Consider the following 22,266-nt stretch of genomic DNA (forward strand, 5'->3'; position numbering starts at 1 on the left):
CCGTGTCTGTGGTCTTGACGACCTGCCATTTTTCTGGTTGGTGAGGCCGTTTTAGTTTGCGGCTGCTAGAGCCGCCGCATCCTCTTCCGTATGTAAAAAAATGTTCGGTATTTCTGCTAACTGTGATGATGCCACATGGACCGGGCATCTTGAGCTTGAGAAAAGCATAATGCGGTACTGCGTTAAAACGAGCGAAAGCCGCCCTTCCGAGTAGTGCTTGATAATCACTTCGGAATGGAGCGATGTAAAAAGTTAACATTTCGCTTCGGAAGTTATCGGGAGAACCGAATACCACCTCTAGTGGTAGAGAGCCCGTACAGCGTGCCTCTTGGCCTGGTATTACTCCCTTGAAGGTAGTATTACTGTGGCTTATTTGTGTCGGGTCTATCCCCATTTTGCGGACTGTGTCCTGATATATCAGATTTAGGTCACTGCCACCGTCCATAAGGACCCGTGTGAAATGGTACCCATTTACTATTGGGTCTAGTACCAAGGCCATCAGTCCTTCGCGCCGGATATTCGTAACGTGATCCCGATGATCAAAAGTGATCGGGCATGCAAACCAGTGGTTGAACCTAGGGGTGACGGGCTCTATGGCGCGTGTGCATCGGAGTGCATGATTGCTTCTCCTCTTTGTCACATGGATTACGTTTACTGTTTTAACCTCTGGTGGGAACTTTTTCTGTCCTCCGGTGCTTTGCTGGCGAGGTTCATCCTCGTCTTCGCTTGGTGTCTCTTCCCCTTTGTATTCGGCGTTTAGCTTACCGGCCTGCTTGAAGACCCAACATTCTCTGTGGGTATGATTTGCAGGTTTGTCTTGGGTGTCGTGAATCTGACAGAGTTTGTCAAGAATTTTTTTTAGGCCAGGTTGTCCTTCTCTGCTGCCTTTGAAAGGCTTTTTCCGCTGACCTGGTCGGGAGCCCCTGAATCCGGCATTTACTGCCGTGTTATCTGGGCTACCTTCTTTATTTCGATGCTTGTTTTTGTTGCGTCGTGGTTTACCATTGCCATCCCTGACTTCGGATGTGCTTGGGTCGCTGGTGCTGCTACGGGCCAACCAGCTGTCCTTGCCCGCACAAAAGCGGGTCGTGAGGCTTGTTAGGGTTGCCATTGTTCTCGGTTTTTATTGACCGAGGTGTCTGGCGAGCCATTCGTCTCGGACACTGTGTTTAAAAGCTGCTAAGGCTTCGGCGTCCGGACAGTCGACGATTTGATTCTTCTTGGTGAGGAACCTATTCCAAAGCTTTTGGGCGGACTCTCCGGATTATTGGATTATATGACTTAAATCGTCTGCATCCGGAGGTTGGACATAAGTCCCTTGAAAATTGGCCCAGAAAGCGTCCTCGAGCTCCTCCCAACTTCCAATTGAGTTTTCGGGGAGGCTTTTCAGCCAGTGCCTAGCTGGCCCTTTAAGCTTGAGGGGCAAGTATTTAATGGCATGGAGATCGTCTCCACGAGCCATATGAATATGGAGGATGAAGTCCTCTATCCAGACTCCAGGGTCTGTGGTTCCGTCGTACGCCTCTATGTTCACCGGTTTGAATCCCTCTGGGAATTCCTGATCCAGCACCTCATCAGTGAAACATAAGGGGTGTGTGGCACCCCTGTATTGGGATGCGCCATGGTGTTCATACGGTTGTAGTATTCGGCGTTGGTTGCGTACCGTAGCATGCTTCCTAGATCCATAGATAGATCTGGTCGCGCCGGATTTTTAACGCAAGTTCTCACGTGAATCCTGTGTTTACTTATGCGTGACTTTGTTAGCCGCTCTATCGCGTTCCCAGAGTGGTGGATCCGGCTGGTTGGCTGTATCACCTTTCGGCTGTATGGGCTCTAAGGCCTCATCGTCGAATTCCGGTAATAGTTTGCGCTTTGGATAGCTATTTTGATGGTAACTTCCACCATACTTCATTACTTTGTTCCACTTGTTGTTGAGCGTATCTTGTGCGACCTTGAGCCTTTGCTTCTGTTTCTTCAGGCTCCTCACTGTGGCAATAAGCCTTCTGTGGAGGTTTTCTTGCTCCAAGTGCGTTTTCGGGATGATGTGTGCATCTTCGTCCGGACTATTTTCTTCCCTAGACGGGGATTGATGAGGCTTATCTTTGGCGTCATCGTGTTCGGATGTCGGATCCGTACTATGTGTGCAGTTTGCATCTTGATCGTGTTCTGCCACCGGGGTGGTGCAGTTGTCGTTTCTTCCAGAGTCACATGGACTATTATTATCGTTGTTGTTGCTATGGCGGGACTTAGAGCGGCGCTGTTGACGTTGGCGCTTGGGTTGCTTGGAGGGTGCATCCTCCGCTGTCTCTTCGCCATTGCCCTCTCTAGGTGCATCCACCATGTATACGTTATGTGATGAAGTAGCGGTCCAGCGTCCTGTGGGCGGTGGTTCTGGTTTGTCTCCTGCATCGTCGTCCATACCGTTGATGTCTTCGGAGTCGAAGTCAATCATGTCGGTTAAGTCATCGACAGTGGCTACTAAGTGGGTGGTGGGTGGGCAGCGAATTTCTTCGTCGTCCACATCCCATTCTAGCCGGACATAGTTCGGCCAAGGTTCTCCCGACAGGGAGAGAGACCTTAATGAATTTAGCACACCTCCGAAAGGTGAGTGCTGAAAGATATCCGTGGAGGTGAACTCCATTGTGGGTGCCCCGTCGATTCGACAGGCACGGATGTAGGCGGCTCGGAGTCCATGGCCGGGGATAAATCTAGTGGTTCGGTGACACGGCTCTCATAAGGGGTGAAGTCAGTATCTGGTTCTATCGCCACTGAGAGTGCGGCCTCCATGGTGGGGTCCATCCCTCCGCTTTCGGATGGCGCGATTTGCTCCGGGTAAAAGGCGGAGTAGCTGCGGATGCGATCTCCCGAACACTGTCCGACGGCAGAGTTACGTCTTGCTCATCGCGACTGTGCGGTGCGTCCGGCATGGGCTCGAATCCATCGAAGATCAAGTCTCCGCGTATGTCGACCGTGTAGTTCAAGTTTCCAAATCTGAACTGATGGCCAGGGGTGTAGCTTTCGATCTGCTCCACATGGCCAAGCAAATTGGCCCGCAGTGCGAAGCCGCCGAATACGAAGATCTGTCCAGGGAGGAAAGCCTCGCCCTGGACCGCATCGCTAGCGATGATCGAAGGAGACATCAAGCCTTATGATGACGACACGGAGGAACTCTCAATGAAAGCACCAATGTCGGTGTCAAAACCGGCGGATCTCGGGTAGGGGGTCCCGAACTGTGCGTCTAAGGCGGATGGTAACAGGAGGCAAGGGAGACGATGTTTACCCAGGTTCGGGCCCTCTTGATGGAGGTAATACCCTACGCCCTTCTTGATTGTTCTTGATGATATGAGTATTACAAGAGTCGATCTACCACGAGATCAGAGAGGCTAAACCCTAAAAGCTAGCCCATGGTATGATTGTATGTTGTCCTACGGACTAAAACCATCCGGTTTATATAGGCACCGGAGGGGGATAGGGTTACACAAGGTCGGTTACAAAGGAGGAGATATACATATCTGTATTGCCTAGCTTGCCTTCCACGCCAAGTAGAGTCCCATTCGGACATGGGACAAAGTCTTCAATCTCGTATCTTCATAGTCCAACAGTCCGGCCAAAGGATATAGTGCGGTTGTCCGGAGACCCCCTAATCCAGGACTCCCTCAATGGTCATCATTAATAGAGCATTGTCCCAAAAAAAGAAAAAAAAAGAAAAAAGGGGGGAAATAAGAGAAAGGCAAAAAAAAGAAGGCCAAAAATAAAAATAAATAAAATAAAATAAAAGGGACAATGCTACTATCTTTTTCCACACTTGTGCTTCAAACTAGCACCATGATCTTCGTGATAGAGAGTCTCTTATATTGTCACTTTCATATACTAGTGGGAATTTTTCATTATAGAACTTGGCTTGTATATTCCAACAATGGGCTTCCTCAAATGCCCTAGGTCTTCGTGAGCAAGCAAGTTGGATGCACACCCACTTAGTTTCTTTTGTTGAGCTTTCATACATTTATAGCTCTAGTGCATCCATTGCATGGCAATCCCTACTCCTCGCATTGACATTAATTGATGGGCATCTCCATAGCCCATTGATTAGCCGCGTCAATGTGAGACTTTGTCCTTTTTTGTCATCTCCACACAACTCTCATCATCATATTCTATTTCACCCATAGTGTTATGTCCATGGCTCACGCTCATGTATTGCGTGAAAGTTGAAAAAAGTTTGAGATTACTAAAGTATGAAACAATTGCTTGGCTTGTCATCGGGGTTGTGCATGATGAGAGCATTTTTGTGTGACGAAAATGAAGCATAGCCAAACTATATGATTTTGTAGGGATAAGCTTTCTTTGGCCATGTTATTTTGAGAAGACATAATTGCTTAGTTAGTATGCTTGAAGTATTATTATTTTTATGTCAACATTAAACTTTTGTCTTGAATCTTATGGATCTGAATATTCTTGCCACAATAAAGAAGATTACATTGATAAGTATGTTAGGTAGCATTCCACATCAAAAATTCTGTTTTTATCATTTACCTACTCGAGGACGAGCAGGAATTAAGCTTGGGGATGCTTGATACGTCTCCAACGTATCTATAATTTTTGATTGTTCCATGCTATTATATTATCAACCTTGGATGTTTTATATGCACTTATATGCTATTTTATATGATTTTTGGGACTAACCTATTAACCTAGAGCCTAGTGCCAGTTTCTATTTTTTTCCTTGTTTTTGAGTATCGCAGAAAAGGAAAACCAAACGGAGTCCAATTGGCTTGAAATTTCACGGAGATCATTTTTGGACCAGAAGATGCCCACGGAGTAGGGGCGCGCCCTACCCCCTGGGCGTGCCCCCCTGCCTCGTGGCTGCCTCGGAGACCCCCCTGACTTGTCCCCGATGCCAACACCTCTTATATATACCCAAACTTCCAGAACACAACCTAGATCGGGAGTTCCGCCGCCGCAAGCCTCTGTAGCCACTGAAAACCAATCTAGACCCGTTCTGGCACCCTGTCGGAGGGGGGAATCCCTATCCGGTGGCCATATTCATCATCCCGGCACTCTCCATGACGAGGAGGGAGTAGTTCACGCTCGGGGCTGAGGGTATGTACCAGTAGCTATGTGTTTGATCTCTCTCTCTCTCGTGTTCTTGATTTGGCACGATCTTGATGTACCGCGAGCTTTGCTATTATAGTTGGATCTTATGATGTTTCTCCCCCTCTACTTTCTTGTAATGGATTGACTTTTCCCTTCGAAGTTATCTTGTCGGATTGAGTCTTGAAGGATTTGAGAACACTTGATGTATGTCTTGCATGTGCTTATCTGTGGTGACAATGGGATATTCACGTGATCTACTTGATGTATGTTTTGGTGATCAACTTGCGGGTTCTGTGACCTTGTGAACTTATGCATAGGGGTTGGCACATGTTTTCGTCTTGACTCTCCGGTAGAAACTTTGGAGCACTCTTTGAAGTTCTTTGTGTTGGTTTGAATAGATGAATCTGAGATTGTGTGATGCATATCGGATAATCAAACCCGCAGATACTTGTGGTGACATTGGAGTGTCTAGGTGACATTAGGGTTTTGGTTGATGTGTGTCTTAAGGTGTTATTTTAGTACGAACTCTAGGGCTTTTTGTGACACTTAAAGGAATATCCCAATAGATCGATCAGAAAGAATAACTTTGAGGCGGTTTCGTACCCTACAATAATCTCTTCGTTTGTTCTCCGCTATTAGCGACTTTGGAGTGACTCTTTTGTTGCACGTTGAGGGATTGTCATATGATATAATTATGTTATCATTGTTGAGAGAACTTGCATTAGTGAAAGTATGAACCCTAGGCCTTGTTCCCAACCATTAAAATACCGTTTTAGCTCAATTTACCACTTGCTACCTTTCTGTTTTTATATTTGCATATTACAAAAACCTATATCTACCATCCATATTGCACTTGTATCACCATCTCTCCGCTGAACTAGTGCACCTCTACAATTTACCATTGTATTGGGTGTGTTGGGGACACAAGAGACTCTTCGTTATTTGGTTGCAGGGTTGTTTGAGAGAGACCATCTTCATCCTATGCCTCCCACGGATTGATAAACCTTAGGTCATCCACTTGAGGGAAATTTGCTACTGTCCTACAAACCTCTGCACTTGGAGGCCCAACAACGTCTACAAGAAGAAGGTTGCGTAGTACACATCATGGTGGTTCTTTGTTTCTAGTACAACCTCTGTTGTTTCAGTATATTTTCTGAATGTGATTTTAGTATATTCCTGCCATTTTCGTCCACTAGGGTTAAATCTCAGGACTCTTCAATGTTATCATAGCAGAGAATCATGAAGTTGGTGTTCCCAATGGTTTTCTTGAGATCAGAAATATTTCCTGCCCAATCTTCAATCCTTCCCTTAATCTCTTGAATTTTGTTGCTATAGTCTTGGCACTATCCATTTCTGCTACATCTTGGCACCAACTTATCTTAACTACCTCTTGGAATTCATTATGTTCCAACCAGACATTCTCAAATCTAAAGCTATTAGATCCTGGGATAGATGTACAAATTTTTATCATGATAGGTACATGGCCAGAGGTGGTTTTATCAAGTGGATCTGCAAAGGTAGATGGAAAATTCAGTGTCCATGCTTCTGATGTGAAACACCAATCCAGCTTCTCTAATAGTGAAGCATCCTGCATGTTACTCCAGGTGTAATTTTTGCCTTTCAGAGGTATTTCAATTAACGTGTGATTACTGATTGCTTCACTAAAAGCAAGCATGTCAATGATGTTGCCTCCATCCCTGTTTCTGTTGTCAGGATACCTGACATAATTAAGATAACCAAGAACCAGCCAATTGATGCCATCCTGAATCTTGAACCAGTCTATGAAGTTATTTCTATCCTTGTGTTGACAAGGTCCATAGATATTGGATAAGATCCATGATTCCCCATTGTGATTGGATGTGAAAGTGATAGATAGGGAGTAATCATTAGTGTGAAATAGGTGACCACTGAAAGCCTGCTCATTCCAGGCTACCAAAAGCCCACCAGAGGCCCCCACAGATGGCAGATATTCAAATTTATTGAATCTTCTGGGGTAAAAAATTTAATGTACCACCTGTCAAAGTGGTCTCTCTTAGTCTCATGTGAGCATAAAATGGCACATTGGGATTCTTCAAATTTATTTCTGATAATAGTCCACTTGTTAGGATCGTTGATCCCCTCTAATATTCCAATTCAGAATTTCCCATTCCATAGCCGTCATAAAAATGGTGTACTATAAGTTAACTGATTCTGTTGTGCCTGATATCCCACCTCAGAAGGATGTATGCATGGCAGGAGACATTGGCAGTCCTATTAACCAAGATCATAAGTAGCATAAAGTTCTGATACTTAGGCATGATAGCATAGCAAGTTCTGGAAGTATAAGTTTTACAAATCATGGAGCCAAAGGATGAACACTATTCTCCCTATGAAGGGCAATGATACTACAAGTTGACAGATACTCGTGACTGACATGACCTGGCATCATAAATTGATAACATAATGTTTACAGCCCATGCAACCAAAATAAACTTTTGTCTAGTAATATGAACTTGACTTCTTATTTGCTCTGCTCCCTGTGGACTTTTGAGCTCTCCTTGCTTGCCTGATTGACCTTGGAGTTATCTTTGCCTGCAGTAGTACTCTTGATCTTCTTAGGCTTGCTGGCAGATACTTGCAAAAAGTAGTATTAAGAATTTTTTAACTACTTCTGCAAGGATAGGGAGTGGTACTGCATGACAATCAAGGCAATTTCTATCAACACATATGCTCTTTTTGTATCATTTAGTAAGTTTTTGAAATCTGTAGCTCCTCCTTACCTCAGTTTCAACCAAAGGGTTACCCTTCCTTTTTTGTTGTTTTGTGGAGCAGAAGTAAAAGAGGCCGATACTGACGCCATGGAAGCAGAAACCATGGGAGAAGTGACCTCTTGGTCCTGGGTCACCTGTTCAATCATAATGGCATATGACAAAAGTGTATCAGTAGCAAGGCAGACATTAGGGATAGCAAAAGGCAGAGTAGTGTTGCATTTAGACCCTTGAGTGATGATCTCCCAAACATTGGAAGTAATAAAAAAAATTAGCCCATTCAAATTTATCTGTTGAAAGGAGTGTAACTGACAAAAAATTGACCCAATCAATAGGTACCTATATGAGATTCTTGTCCCCCTTAGATGGTGCAAACTGCTTCTGCCAAATCATTGCTCCTTCTTTCCCAAGGAATTCAATCTTCTGGGTCTTCTCAGTCATAGCACCAACAATAATAGGGTCCACCTCCTGATTATTGATTTGTATAAATCCTGCATGAATGGTATGCCTTTCATTAATGAAAGCATGAAGAGGGAAACCATGTGGAGCTAACATATCAGGCGGAGAGTTTTCGCTTGCAGCCACATTAGCCCCCTGAAAGATAGGGTCAATAGTACCTTGAGCCATGATACTAGAAATTTGTGGATCAATGTCCTCCTTACCTTTCCCCTACTGCTCCGTTACATTCCTCTGCTCCTTTGTTTCTGTCCTCAGTTCCTCCCTTAATTTAACAGTGTTATCTAGAGTATGAAGTTGTTGCGAGATAGCAAGGGGTTCATACTGCATAGGATCATCCATTCTATTAGTTTCAGTATTGCTAGGTTGTTGCATAATCACTTCTATATAACATTGTTAAATTAAGGGAGGACCATATAAATAATGGATTGCATAGGAATAGCAGTGCCCATAACAACAATAGCCACACCTGGTGGCTGTTGGGCCATGACTGGCTCTAGATAAAGCCCATCGGCTACATTCAAATCTGGCAGTATAGGTGCTAATGTACCACTAGCAGATGCCCATGTATTACCACTATTATTGGACTGTCCCATTGATAAGGTAAGACTACTATGGTCAATATTTTCCTCTGCTTGTTGCTCTTCCTCATCCAATAGCGCCATGAGGTCATTTAATTCCAGGAATTCACTTTGACTATTCTCTAGATCAATGTTAGGGTTATCATTTGGCATTTCCCAATGACCCCAGTCGGGTAAATCATGTTCTTGACCTTCCTCATCCTCCATATCTGCATTATCAACATTATTTAGTGGCAAGTTCAGATTCAGCTGTGCAGCCTGTTGTTGATTGGCTATTGCTTGAACTCCTCCATGCTCATGCTACTGCAAAGGGCCAAGAAAGTGGTTATGCTGATTGGGGTGGAAGTTTGCCTGCATGGGCATGGTATGAGGATTTCTATTAGGATGAATAGGATCTTCATCATGTGGCTCCACCCCAAGGATTTGTTGCTAGAGAATCACTATTGGGACTGTCAGAGGATCTGAGTGCTCACCATCACCAAATACTATGCTTGATGAAATATCTCTTAATTCCTCCACCTTGACTTTGACCATTTGATTTTCTCTCATGCTTCTCACTCAATCCCACATGATAAATTTACCAAATTTACTAACAACATCATTTATCTCTTGTATATCCCTCCTGTCAAATGGATAGCGTTAGGACCGAGAATATATCGACCGGAGGGGGGTGAATGGGAGATTCAAAAATTCTTGTGAATGTTTTGAACTGATCCCAAACACAGCAGCGGAAATAAGGTTCGGTAGAAAAGAACTTAATCAAGCATGTTGTTGATGAACATATCTATCGATGTAGGAAGCAATAATGGTACGAGCATAGGTTATCACAGGTTTCACAATAATGATGGTAATGCAATATGCGAACACATACAGTAGCATGAGAGAAAACAAGGTATGCACTACGAGGGAAACACATAAGTAAGAACTAAGGCGAGGATAATGAAAGATGACACGAGGAAACCACGCCAGTCTTATCAAGTGTGAATAGAAATGAATACGACTGAAATGACTACACTGAATGAGTAGAAAGCAGGTGAGCAGCGAACGATAACGACAGAGATGATAGACACAAATGATATGCAACAGTCAATGAAAGATCAGATAAACTATCGTCACATAGCACTAAAGTAAGTGGCTGAATGTAATGCAGTAAAGTAAATTTGACCAGTGGTGCTAGATGGCGACAGAGAGATTTGGTAGACCAATTCGCCCTTCTGCCAAAGGACTACATCTGGTTGGAGGGGTTGTGATTTAACACAAAAGATAAACTCTCTTCGCCCTATTCTCCTTCAACTCGGAGCTGATCAGACTCCAGTTGATTTCACTCCTGGTAGATACTTGTCGGCGATCTCCAAACCTTCGATGGACCTTTTCATGAACCACAATGACTCTTGGTTGCTAAAGATCTTGCTCGATGAAGACAACAACTCTTCAACAATCGAGCCGAGACCTATCCGTCTAGAGAGTGCGCAGCTCTCAAGAGTAATAGGTACAAGAACTCTAACTCAGAACTACTATGATGCTCAACCACTGTCTAAGTTTCGGCTCTTGATTTTTCTCCCGGTGGATCTTAAACTCAAATCACTCAGAGAGGGGATGCTCAATCAATCTTCTCAAAAATCTTAAGCGGAGCAACCAACGGGCAACATTGGAGCGGGTGGCTATTTATAGTTGCAGCCTTCCCTAAAGGGAATAGACCAAATTGGACATGTGGAGCAGCTAATGGCCGAACGACACGAGTCCAACAGTCGGAAATTTGAGCACAACTGTAACATTCCTTGTGGAGCAAGTAATGCTAACTCCTCAGTTCGAAGGATATCTCCTGCAGCACGGAGAACAATGTCTACTACTGTCAGGTAATCATTTGAAACATAAAGAGATTTCTCTCAGTCTTGCATAGGTTTTGGGCTAAGCATCACATCAGATCTAAGCTTCGAGAACCTATACCCCTCTTAATAGTACGGAGATCCTATGACTCGAAAGAATGAAAGAAGAAGAATGAAATGAATACTACGTCTTCACTTTGTCTTCAACTTCCATTCGCTGTAGTCAATTTCTTCGGACAGAATCTCTGAACTAATTGCTTCACTTCAGCAATAAATCTTCGAGGGATTAACTCCTTCACATCAATCTTCTCGTCTACATGTCTTCAACAGATGTAGCTCATTCTTCTCTGCAACGCAGACATTCTTCGACGAAGTTCCTCGAACTTGACATCGGAGACAACATTCTCTTCGGTTCTGCCTGAGTTATTTCTCTCTATATGCACTAGCAAACAAATCAGTCCATGCCTGTTTCTGTCAACAATGTCCAAAACACAAGAGGTCAAATATTGCACCAATAGATTGCCACAAAGTAAAATCCATACTTCTCAGTTCAGAACTAACTTCCTCCAGTTCAATCCTCTATTATGTCTCTCGAAAATAACATGCACATCCATGTAAAGATGGGGGCTATTGGATACTAGATCATCCTGGTCGAAAATGCTATTCAACTTGACATATGCTTGACCAAAAGGGCATGGAACCATCTCAAAAAACCCCAATCTCTTGTTAGTGAAAAAATCGAAGAGCACCTCACGAACTATGTTGAACTCCACTAGTAGATTTGGTATTGGGATGATCGTCACAATCGCCCAATCTTCGTGCATGGGCGGAGCCGCACCAGATAGCACCCGAACCCTAGCCGGCCTCCCCTCAACTTCAATGTTGTGGTGGTTTGGGGGAAGGAAAGGAGTGGGGTCAAATGGGAAAGAAACCAGGGTCGAAGTGGCGATGAGATGGCTAGTCGTCGACAAGCGGTGGTTTGTGTCAGTGGTGCGAATGACGGCAACTTGGAGGCGATAGGTGGCGGAATGCGGAGAGGCAGGGTAATGGAGGCCACCAACTCGGGAAGGTGATGTCGAGGAATTACCATAATTTCCTTTACCAATCGGCTGATTGACAGCACCTGTCGTCTCGCTCGCGGGAACAGTGGCCACTTGCCTTGAAATGCCAATCGGCGGATTTGGGCGATTGTTGGGCTCATTTGAGATGTTGGGCTAGGTTGTGGAGAAGCGGTCCCTTGCAATATGGCCCCATCTTTTACATGCTCGACATTTAATCCAATTCTTGCATTTGGGCCTGTAGTGGCCCGGGGCAAACATCGAAACATAGAAAGCCTCTTGACCATTTTGAAAGTGTTGAGATCCCGCATTGTGATTAGTAATAGTCAATGAATGCATATTACTCTCATAATTGCCATGATTCCCCGTTGATGGTCCACGGTTCAAATGGAAAGAACGAACATGGATGGATCTATGATTAGATTGTTATCTTAATCACTCTTATATTTGCGGATGCTTGCATAGAGGTATAATCATAAGTAGGTGGGTTCCTTTTTCAAATAAGAACAACACCTTATCATGGGTTTCACCGCACAGCAAACTATTAAAACAATTAACCGCAACTCAATGAATATTGATGAAAGTGACCAGATGAAATCCTCGTGTGTCCTCAGATGTTGGCGTGAAAACTCTCGCTCTACGTTGATAAAGAAAATCTATATGCACTACATTTTCAAAAGGAGGAAGTACTCTTTACCACTCTATGTTGATGCTACTTTTAAAAGAAAAGACTCTTTGTTGATGTTGCCACGCCAACACCTGATTGGAGTCCCGGCCTCCCGGGTGATCAGAGGAGATGACCCGTCAACGCACGCCAGCAGGGCACATCGTGGAGCCAAAGATGCCGTGGCCACTCGCCGGCGGCCGCAGGGGGAGGAGGAGGAAGGTGATCGTGGTGCAGTGACACGCAGCGTCGGCCAGTGTACGTTATCGAGGCTCGAGCTGCTGCCTGCTGCTTCCTCCCATCCCCCGCTGGGCGCTTTGGCAGGCAGGATCCGAGGCGACTTTTCCGCTCGGGCCTGATGAGCCCCCCACGTTTCCTCTCCTCTCTCTAGACTGACTGGCCGACTGCTGTTACATGCGATGCGACCCGATGGAGCACTTGACAACTCGCCTCTCCCACCACGTCGACCACAGTGGCGCGCTGCCCTCCCCTCTGCAGCTCGCTTTCGGTTCCGGTGGGGGCGACCGGCCGGCCGGCCCGGCCTCACGTGGGAGAGCTGCCGCATGGAGCGCGAGGCCCGATGATGAGTGGATTCTTCGAGAGAGAATCGGGCGGCTAGGAGCCAAAACTCAAAATCTAGACTGGTTGGAGCTAGCGAGCTTGGAGGTTTTCAACTTTCAAGTACAGTGAACTGTAGGAGTACAAGATGATTGGACGCATTGACATATGGTGGCAGATTATGTTAGGTCAATAATCAGCAGTAGATTACCAGCGGAGGGTGTGACTTTTTATCAGTCTTTCTTGTGATTTTCTGCACATTGAGGTTTAGATCTCTAGCCTAGCTAGTGGGGGCAAAGCTCAGTTGAAGACTGAAACTGGATGGACGGTGCAAGCAGAGGAAGTGGAGCGTTGGATAATTAAAGACATGTTGGAACAACTCTATGGGTTTGTGGTGAGGCTCCACAGGTCTTGTATGCTTTGATTTGTGGGCACCATATGCTCAACACTGAGAAGAACTATTGATGTGATCCACTACTTGTGCATTGCATGCATGCATATGCCATGGTCCGTTAGAATCATCCCTGGGACAAGCCTATGAGTATATATCCACCTCCATGGAATTAGATTTGGGGTTATTTAGATATGTGAAGGTAATGAAATGTGAAACGCAACATTGGTGTATTTCTTCTGGTACGGAGTAGTATTGTAGGGGCTCCTTCCCTAGGGGCTTCTTCATTGTAGGGGCACCTCCCCTTATGGCTTTTTAATTATTAAGAACAGAATGTAAGACACGCGTCGAGACTTACAAAGGGTTTAAGGACAAGAGCAGACGATTACAAAGGGTTACAAAAGGTTTAAGGACAAGAGCGGATGATTTTAATCTCGGTACAGAAATGTAGCATCGTTTTCGATATCATTCGAGCAGAGACAATGAAGTGTGGCATGCAACAATCTTGTCCAAGATAAGACAATCGTTCTCTTTTTTCTTTCGAAGCGGATATAAGATGATCATTCTTGTTATGACGTGATTGGAGTCACAGGATCCATGTAGCATTGCCTCAAATGTTTTGGTCGTCAAGTAATACAACTACTCACTTGGTCCGGAAATACTTGTCGCTCAAAACGGATGTATCTAGAAAGAGAATACTCTCATGGCTTTTGCATCTGAAGTACCTCGTGCAGCACCAGTTTGCTAGGCCCTTGTGAAGAAGGGGGAGACTCCCCACAAAAAACGGATCGCCCCGCGTCGCTCCATCACGGGCGACTCAGGCGGCAACGAAGCCTTGCCCTCCGGCGGCTCCTTCTCCCTTCGTCATCTTTGGAAGGGGTCGCCGGCTTGCCGTGCACCTGCCAGTGAAGGGGGCGGCGAGGCCTTCGGCTGATCCCATGCCTCGGGTGAGGGCCTGGATTTGAGGCGGCGGCCTCCATTGGTGAGGACGGCATCCATTCGCCGGCGGTGGGCGTTCGTCAGCGCAGTAGGCCGGACTTCCTTGGCTGCTTGGGCAGCAGGGTACCGGTGGACGGCGTTCCTAGCGTGAGGTGGTCCCCATGCCCCTCTCATTATATCTGAGGCGGGCCAACCTAGCACGTGGATCTCCCCATCAGGTGGTCCAGATCTCCGGCGTCCGTGCTCGGAAGTGTTGGAGGCGGGCTTGATGGGTGCCGGGGCGGGAGCTTGTCCAGGGAAACCTCTGGACGATGGTGGCGGCCACATCGTCGATGGCGCTCCGGCGTCATTCCCCCCTTTGGTGGCGACGACGAGGTCAACCCCACCCTGCTCCCTCCTCCCTCTTTGCCTAGGTGAAAACCATGGTTCCACGCAAATGGGCGGCGGCGCCGCCATGGCGTCGTCGCCTTCTTGGAGGCGCCGTCTTGGGCATTGAGATGGAGGGTGTGTGCGGCGAGCGCGGATGGTTCCTACTGCCGGAGGTGGTGGTGGTGTGCCATTTACCGCATCTGCGATGGCGGGTCTCGGCGGCGTGGCGCGGCGGGGTCACGGTGATGGACGTGTGTTGATGGACGGGCGCAGGGTGGTGGCACTGTCTGGCTTCATGGTGACGTCGACGATAGATGTGTCTAGCAAGATCTATGCAGTGATTCTTCCTTAAGACGGGATGGCGGAAGATGGCGGCGACGGATCCTAGAGCGTGCGCATGCCGTGCATGTTATGGGACCCCTAGATCGACTGGGCTTTAGGCCACCGGATTAGATTGTGACTGTTATGCGGAAAGGGCATATCTATATACGTGTAGGTGTGGCGACTTTGTTCGGCTAGAAGGTGGCTTTGGGTTGATCCTTATATTCATTTTGTCAGGCTCTGGTGAATAATTAATAATGTAGAGATCGGAGGTAATTCTCCTTTAAAAAAACAGTTTGCTAGGTTCTTGCTAGGCTGCTCTGCCTACTGTGTTCACTTCATAAATCTGTTAAAAAGAAATATGATTGTGAGTACATTATCACTGCATTCATCTCGAAGATAAACTAAAACCCTAATGCTGGCCCTCCCTCTCCTGCGTGGTCTGGCTTTACCTACACCGAACTGTGTGAATCCATGCATGCGGTTCAGGTGCAGGTTCTACCTTACAGCTGGTAAAAAGGAGAAGCTTTTTCTTTCCGTCCTGCGCTGCACGGCTGCACGCACTGCCGCATGCCATGGGTAGAATGCTCAATCGAGCGAGAGCCACTTTCTGCGGCACCGCAGCCTCTGCCTCCCCTCCCCTGACTCTCACTCGCCACTCACCACACGCACATATGGGAACTTGCAATGTCGCACGATCCGAAGCTCCTAACTGCGGCTCACTCCTCGTTGCAATCCATATGGAACTATCTGAATGCTGCAACTTCCTTTATTAGCCAAGTGGTTTTGATCTGCCAATATGCATTCTTTTTCGTCGCAAATGTGCTAGTACTCCATCCGTAAAAAAAAATAGAGTGTTTAGATCAATACTTTAGTGATCTAAAGGCTCTTATGTTTTTTTACAGAGAGTGTAATTACTAGTAATTTGTAGGTGCATATGGATGGATACCACAGAGGGAAACTAATATTTCCTGCAGAATGTTCGTGTTGATCGTTGCCCCACTGCAACCTAATCAGCGCCAGACACAATGACACCTTAACTAGGAACCAAATGGAGAGGTTGCCTCTTTTTGAGCGTGCGGACGAAATGAAATATTTCCTGTGCAGCACGCATTCTTAACATGTTGGGCTAAAGATCGACCAAATGTGTATTTTCAGAACTAATCAAAAGTACACAAGGGACATTGAGAAACATGGGTGGTATTGCATATCCCTAGCTAACCTGCTAGCCAGGTTTGAATATTGGGAGATGCTGCTGCTGCGTATGGTTGTTGGAAGGGCGGGAGGGACCATGCATGCATCCAGCTGCCAGGAACGTGAGCAGCCCGGTCACCAACGCAGCCAGTCAAAACCAATCTTGGGGACAAAGTTTGTTGAAATTTGTTTGTTCAAAGAGGGTGCCATACCACCTAGAAGTGAGTGAGTGAGGTGAGGTGGCCTGCAGCTCTGCCGCTGCCTCTAGTAAAGCGGAGCCACGGGGTTAAATAAACAATGCATGCAGCCTTCTCGCTCTCGCGAGTGCCGCGATCAGAAGCCTCTGAAGCCCCGCACATGATCAGTTCGGTAAGACCGTCAGAGAAATGTTTTTAACGTCTGATAAGACCGACAGAGAAGATTATGAATGAACATTACTGTCACAATGTTTGTAAGATGATCAGTTTCTGAATCAGTTGGCTTCATTTCATGTAGTAAGTAGGAGTACTAAAAAGCGTAGAACAGATGCGAGCCAGCTCATGGGGCATGAATGAGATGGTGGTTGGAATACTATGCTGTGGTCTAGAGCCCAACTGAAAGCAAAGGATGGCTGCTTGCTTGCTTGCATCAATGGCAGCAGGGTCACAGGTCAGGGGCGTGGCCCTCCCTGCCAAGGAGCACACTCTGCCTGCCTGCCGGACTCCACGAGCTGCACTGCAAGGACCAACTGCTGCACACGCGGACAAGGGAGCGAACAAAAGAAAATACATGGGGATGGCCAGCCGGCCAGCCAGCCTAGCCATTCATCACGCACACTGTGCTCTGACCGTGGTCAAAGAATCATTGGCTTGTTCTTCTTCCTGTGTGAGTTTTGCTTTTTTGCTTGTAAACCTTCAGTGGAACCTGTGTTCTGTGTATGATGGACTGTCTCTTGTGCATAGCTGTGGTGTGGAGTTCTTGAAAGCTGCCTGGACGGGCATGGTGGCCAGGAGTAACTCGTGGTGTGTCCTGTGACTTTTCTTTGCTTGGTCGGTTGAAAAGGTTTCACTTCTGCTGCCTCATCCTGGCCCATCCTGTTTTTTACCATGTGTTTGAGGTGGAACAAAATGGTTTCATAGGCTTCTGACATAAGTGGTGTTTTTACCATAGCATTGTTTATCTGAAGTTGCATTTTTCTTCCTTCTAAATCAGCTTTGGACAATATTACATAGAGAGAACCTTAGATATAACTGGATAACAGGTTAACTAAACCCACAAACACATTAACGGCCCCAAATAAATGAAGATTACAACTGTGACCTAACCAGTGGCGGAGCTTGGCCGAGATTGTTGATGGGGCAAAGGAGAGTTGAGGGGGGCAAAATGAGAAATTGTACTTACACTTTAAGTATTTTTCAAGATTTAAGCCTAACAATTAAGAGTACCCTAGAGGATTTGTCTAGAGTTAGGGCGGGCCATAGCCCACCTTGGCCCTAAGGAAGCTCCGCCACTGGACCCAATGTCACAAAATTCTTGCCAAAGCAACAATAAAACTGGTCATCGTTGCGCCATTATAGCCCTTGTCCAAAAGTCAAAATGATCTTTTCCTTATCTGATACTCGCACGGCAAATTTTCTTCACTGTTTTGGCTGGGGGGGCACGCCCCCCTCAGACTTGCACTAATTAAGCTCCGCCACTGCTCATAGAGGACCAAACCTCATTGAACCACTGCAATTGCAGATCGTTGTGTACGACAAAGATTGGCAATAACGCCAAGCATGTAGGTGAGGCATCAACTCGATCTAGTTGGGTATCACACCATCAGACCAAGCCGAGAAATGTCTTGAAAGAAGAGAATGTCATAGAAGATAATGGTGTTGTCGACTATGCCTATGAAGCCACGTTGACAAATAGCAAATTAACCAACCCTTCATACATGAGAAACATAGATGACAATAACTTCCAAGCTCCTTGGATAACGTCGTACTAAGGGCCGGCAAGACGGACCAAGTCATGTATATGATATTGTACCAACCCCATGTCACCACCTTGGGTGGATGGTTAAAGATGAACTTTCACAGAGCAAAAACCAAGTCATCCAACCAAAATTGAGGGAAGAAATACTTGATGGCATTCGGTCCACGGGTGTGCGTGTAGTCGTGCACTAATTCTAACTAATAATAGATGATATATAGTTTTTGCATGATTTGCTTATACCAAATCACCCGGGGAATTTCCTATTCCACACTGATTGCATTTAGTAGTGTTTCAATAGGAAAGGTGCACCCTCGCGGAAATGGGCCGGCCCATATATGTGACAAGTTTTTTCGGCTCTTTGGAATGTTTCCTCTGAGTTTTTATATTTCTTGATTACTTTTACTGGTTTTTCTTTTTAATTAACTACTTTCTTTTCATGTTCTTTTTTATTTTTATCACCCCATTTCCCCTTCTTGTCTTATTTTTATGTTTCTTTTCATTTCTCCATTTCCAATTCATGATTTATTTCTGTACAATTTTTAACTCCCTTAAAATACATTAATATTTTTCAAATTCATAAACACTTTTTAAAATCTATGTATATTTTTTAATCAATGAGTATTTTGTTGTATTCATGAATTGTTTTAGTTCATGATTATTTTCAAAATTTATGAACATCATTTAAAATCCGTTAACTTTTTTGAATTTGTGAAGTTTTTTATATCCATGAAAAACCGGAGTGGATTTTTCTCCTCGAGAGGAACCGACAGTTGCTGCTTTATTTGAGTGACCACAAAAAAGAGAATGGAACAAGACGAGCGAGCGGAGCAGAGCAATTAGAGTTATTGGGTCACGCCTATATACCCAACCGTAGGCGATATAGCGACATTCTGCCACAAGAAGCGTGGGATAGGAGTTTCCATCACCCGGATGGTAGCGAACAAAAGTGGCAGATGACATACGCAAACCCTATACAACGCTGAAGGTGCTAGTTACAACCTTATTCACTTTGTTCGGACTGCGTTTTCTTTTATCTTTTTTGTTTCTTTTTGCGTTTTGGTTTGTTTTCTCTATTTGGTTTGCAAACCTTTTTTCAAGTCCGTGAACATTTTTCAAGTCCATGAGCATTTTTAAATTCGTTTAGTGAACTTTTCCAAATTCATGGATTTTGTGCAAATGCATAAAGTTTTTTTAGTTCTCAAACCTTTTGAATTTCATGAACATTTTAAATCCACAAAAGAAATCAAATTTGTGGACTTTTTTCAAACCAGTGAACAATTTTTATTTTACTGAATTTTGTAAAACTAAAAGAAATACCTCATTTTTTCTGCTTGGACCGGCAACTGACCAGTGAAGGAGCAAAAAAAACGAACAACCCGTAGATAGGTGCGGCATAGCAACTAATAGGAGGTTACCCCTTGTAGGGACATGTAGGGGTCGGTTTTGGTGCCCTAGAAGCACATCAAGTGGTGCGTCCAGCCGGTGCCACATGTCGCATGCTGGCCGCTTCCTCCGAAATTCTTTATTTTTATTTTTCTACACGTGTTTTCGGGATTCAGATGTTTTTTCGTGTTTTATTGGGATTTTTGGTTTTTGCACAGTTTTTTTCTAGATTTTCGAGGGGGGGAGGGGGGTTCATGATTTTTTTGCATGAAAAAATAATAATTTGCGCTTCCACGAGAAACACAAATTTGATTCTCATGGAAGCACAAATTCGCTTCTCTGAGGAGCACAACCGCACTTCTCGAAAAGAGAAAAAAAGTGCTTCCACGAGAAGCATATATTTGGTTCTTTTGGAGTCACAGATTTGCTTTCGTGAGAAGCATATCAGAAAGAGAAAAAATCTATGCTCCCACGAGAAGCACATATTTTTTTTGACAGAAGGACTGTAAGGGAACTCCCTACAGTATAATTGGTGCAACAGCCCAAATTGCAAGTGCAGTGCCTTGAACCTGGGTGGGTGGGAAGGCATCAGCCCCTTCCCACCACTAGGCTATGCCTTAGTCTGCGGAGAAGCACATATTTGCTTCTCGTCGAGGCACCGATTTGCTTTCACGGGAGCACAATCATTCCTCTCGGAAGCAAAAAAAATTGTGCTTCCACGAGAAGCACATGGAGGCATAGATTTGCTTTCGCATGAAATACAATTGTGCTTCTTGAAAATGAAAAAAATACCGTGCTTCCAGCTCCAGGTTTGATCTTTCATTTATTTCTTCATGTGTTTCTTTCTCGTTTTTTAATTATTATCTGGTCTTCGATATTTTCTGTTTTTTTGTGAAAAAAATCATTGAAATATATTGACATGAGATCTACTTTAGAAAGTCTCAACACGAGAAATCGAACGGGGAAAATGGTTCGCTACTTAAACATACAGTTCAAGAGATAAAAATATTTTGAATGAATGGATCTAAAAAAAGGAAAAGCTGTCAGGTTGAGACAAGTGACGCATATGCAATGTGCCAGCTGTAAGCCCCGAGAAGTTGGAAGTGACCTTTGCAGAGTAACCCTTAACAAGTGATTCCTTGGTGCGAGAGTCAGTGGGTTGGCCCATGTCGCACGTCCTTTTTTTGGCCATAAGAATTGGCTACTATAGGGAACCGTGTTAATGCAGCGATCTAGGTTACTACATCGGATCATTTTGAGATTCGAGAGTATTTCTGAAATGTGAACATATTTTGAAATTTCAAACTCTTTTTGAAACACAAACATTTTTTTAAATAAATTGGACATTTTTTAAATTGTGAACAAAATTTTAAAAGTTTTCAGACCTTTTTTTCAAAAGTCGAACATTTTTGAATCTGTGATCAATCTTTGAAAAACTAAACATTTTTTAAAATTTCGAAACATTTTCTGAAACCCTATTTTTTTAATTTGTGAACAAATTTTATAAAGCAGGAACCTTTTTTGAAATTATCGAACATTTTATGAATTTTGGAATAATTTTATAAAATAATATTTATTTTTTTGAAAAAAGGAACATTTTTAAAATCCAAATCTTTGATATTTTCCAAAATTTTATTTTTAAAATAAATATAAACAAGCAAAATAACTTTGTTTAAAAAAAGCTTATCAAAAGACAGAAGAAAAATCTTTTCAGGCTTATAAGCCAGCTCGCTCGCTCTCATGTTTCACCCACCAGTTTTCTGTTTTCCGTTGGTCTAGTAGGGAAAAGGCCGGCTGTTTTTTTTAAAGTTTGATGCACTTAAAAAAATCTAAAAATTCAAAAGTTCACAAAAAAATGCTCCCGAATTCCAAAAGGGATCATAAATTTGACAAAGTTCATATATTTGAGAAAAGTTGCCAAAGTTGAAAAGAAGTTCACAATTTTTTTTTAAAAAAATCATGGATCTGAAAAAGGTTCAAAAAATTAAATAAAGTTCAAAAAACTGAGAAATGTCAAAAAAAAGTTATTGAATTTGAAAAAACTTCGTAAAAGACCAAGGAAAAATTGAAAAAAGTTCACGACTTGATAAAAATTGTTATTTTGAAGAAAAAAAATGCGAAACTGAAAATAGTTCATAAATCTAAAAAAAGATTTTAAACTTGAATGAAAGGTCACATATTTGAAAAAAAGTTCACAGGTTTTGAAAAAGGTTCACGAATTTGTAAGGAAATGTTCATAGATCCGAAACAACTCTGTGAATTCGAAAACTTCATGAATTTGACAAAAATGGTTTATTTTGCAAAACCGAAATGTTGAGAAATTTGAAGAAGGCCATGAATTTGAACAAATTTTGTGAATTAGGAGAGGAAAAAAAAGAAAAGAAAAACCAGCCTAACGGAAAAACAATAGAAATGTAGGCTAGGAAATGCGCTGCTTTTTTTCTTGAGAGTTACATTTTCCACATAAGAAGAGAAAAAGGAAGCAAGTGGGTACATCAAGTAACCCGTTCCAGTTGATTACTACACCTTGAAGTAATCCATGAGGGTTGGAGTTTGAATCTCCCACGACGCACATTCTCTGAAGATTAAAAGAAAGAAAATAAAAAGAAAATGGGCCAAGCCCATGACAGAGGGGGGCGTGCGTCGGTTTGTGGATATGCCTTTAAGTGATGCTCTCATCACCGCCGAATAGGGTTTAAGATAAACAACTACTCCTTCTGTAAAGAAATATA

Source organism: Triticum aestivum, chromosome 4A, assembly GCF_018294505.1.
Source record: "Triticum aestivum cultivar Chinese Spring chromosome 4A, IWGSC CS RefSeq v2.1, whole genome shotgun sequence".
NCBI classification, from domain to species: domain Eukaryota; kingdom Viridiplantae; phylum Streptophyta; class Magnoliopsida; order Poales; family Poaceae; genus Triticum; species Triticum aestivum.